Consider the following 2,500-nt stretch of genomic DNA (forward strand, 5'->3'; position numbering starts at 1 on the left):
ACCCAAAGACCCGGCTCACCGTCCGAACCCGGGGACCCGCTTTTAAGCCCCCCACCGACCGGCCACTGGAGTGAAAGAGCCAGCCCTTGGGCCTGGAGGACCAGGGCCCTGGTACCATAAACACCCAGACGCTCCTAGCACCATGGACAGCACTCTGTCAGATGCTCAAGCGCATATTGTTTTTTACTCATGTTCTGGTTTCAGGACCACAATAAAAACACAATAAAAGCTGAACAGGGTTCCATGGTGTAATGGTTAGCACTCTGGACTTTGACCCCAGGAGCTTCCACCACCAGACACCACTAGCTCCACCACCAGACGACAGCAGCATCACCACCACACCTCAGGAGCTTCCACCACCAGACACCACTAGCTCCACCACCAGACCCAAGCAGCATCACCACCAGACCCCAGGAGCATCACCACCAGACCCCAGGAGCTTCCACCACCAGACCCCAGGAATTTCCATCACCAGACCCAAGGAGCTTCCATCACCTGACCCCAGGAGCTTCCATCACCAGACCCCAGGAGCTTCCACCACCAGACCCCACTAGCTGCACCACCAGACCCCAGCAGCATCACCACCACACCTCAGGAGCTTCCACCACCAGACCCCAACAACAACTCAACAACCTCAACAACCCGGCTCACCTGGAGCCACCCAGAGACCCGGCTCACCGTCCGAACCAGGGGACCCGCTTTTAAGTCCCCTACCCCCCTCCCCCCCACTGTGTGGCGGAGTCACATCCTGGTTATACAGCAGAGTGGCGCAGCGGAAGCGTGCTGGGCCCATAACCCAGAGGTCGATGGATCGAAACCATCCTCTGCTACTTAAGAGATCCTCTCATACATGAGATGTGAGAGATTAACTGAAATCTATCCAGAGCTTTTTGGAAACAAGAAAGTGGATGTATGATCTATGAACATACTGCACTGACTGTTGATGAAAATGCATTTAATCAAAATGAGGATGAAAATATGTCTCAACCTAATAAAGTAAAACCAACCATTTTAAAATAAAGTAAAACCAACCATTTTAAAATAAAGACTCTAAATTGTCTATTTCTGAAGATTCACACACACACACACACACACACACACATACACACAGCTGACAGGTTGTTGTGGCCGAGTGGTTAAGGCGATGGACTAGAAATCCATTGGGGATTCCCCGCGCAGGTTCGAATCCTGCCAACAACGAGTAATGTTTGAATGTGCAAGACGACAGCCTAATTTGCAGTTATTAATCATATCCAGTACTGTCTTTCAAAAGTAATCAGTTGGCTTCCCTTGTGGTACATTTTGTATTTTCTACCCAGCATGGTAATACCGATGGATGATTTTTAATTTTACCGCACCAGGACAACTTATATGAAATCACACATTTATTTCTAACATGAATGATTTGAAGATAGGATTTTTTTTTCGTTACGCCCGCCATTTTCAAAGCATGCAAGTTTCTGTAGTGTAGTGGTTATCACGTTTGCCTAACACGCGAAAGGTCCCCTGTTCGAAACTGGGGGGAAACATGTATTACTGCAATAATATTATTTGGACTTGTAAAACCCCTCTAATCCTCTTCTTGGTGCTCGGCACAGGAAGGTCGACCATCTCTTTCTCGCATTGGGTCTTATGCAGAAATGAATTTCGTTGCAGTTCCACAACTGATTAAAAGCCAGTCATTCCCCATTTACCTAATCTTTCAAATGTCCAACTTTACAGGAAAAAAAGAAACATATTACAGAGATTTTTTACAGGATCTTTTCGTCATGCCCGCCTTTTTCAAAACATGTAAGTCACTAGCTCCACCACCAAACCCCAGCAGCATTAACACCAGACCCCACTAGCTCCACCACCAGACCCCAGGAGCTTCCAACACCAGACCCCACTAGCTCCACCACCATACCCCAGCAGCATCACCACCAGACCCCAGGAGCTTCCACCACCAGACCCCAGGAGCTTCCACCACCAGACCTCAGGAGCTTCCACCACCAGACCCCAGGAGCTTCCACCAGACCCCAGCAGCATCACCACCAGACCCCAGGAGCTTCCACCACCAGACCCCAGGAGCTTCCACCACCAGACCCCAGGAGCTTCCACCACCAGACCCCAGGAGCTTCCACCACCAGACCTCAGGAGCTTCCACCACCAGACCCCAGGAGCTTCCACCAGACCCCAGCAGCATCACCACCAGACCCCACTAGCTCCACCACCAGACCCCAGCAGCATTACCACCAGACCCCATCCACCACCAGACCCTACTAGCTCCACCACCAGACCCCAGCAGCATTACCACCAGACCCCATCCACCACAAGACCCCACTAGCTCCACCACCAGACCCCAGCAGCATCACCACCAGACCCCATCCACCACCAGACCCTACTAGCTCCACCACCAGACCCCAGGAGCTTCCAACACCAGACCCCACTAGCTCCACCACCAGACCCCAGCAGCATCAGCACCAGACCCCAGGAGCTTCCACCACCAGACCCCAGGAGC

General features: G+C 51.7%; 2 non-coding genes across 2 annotated transcripts; both read left to right on the forward strand.

Moving 5' to 3' along the window:
* The first annotated feature begins 758 nt into the window (after positions 1-758).
* Positions 759-830, forward strand: trnam-cau (transfer RNA methionine (anticodon CAU)). The gene has a single exon. It is a non-coding gene; the product is annotated as a tRNA-Met (tRNA).
* Positions 831-1,118: 288 nt separating this feature from the next.
* trnas-aga (transfer RNA serine (anticodon AGA)) lies at positions 1,119-1,200 on the forward strand. The gene has a single exon. It is a non-coding gene; the product is annotated as a tRNA-Ser (tRNA).
* The last annotated feature ends 1,300 nt before the right edge of the window (positions 1,201-2,500 follow it).

Source organism: Cololabis saira, unplaced genomic scaffold, assembly GCF_033807715.1.
Source record: "Cololabis saira isolate AMF1-May2022 unplaced genomic scaffold, fColSai1.1 scf027, whole genome shotgun sequence".
Lineage (NCBI taxonomy): Eukaryota > Metazoa > Chordata > Actinopteri > Beloniformes > Belonidae > Cololabis > Cololabis saira.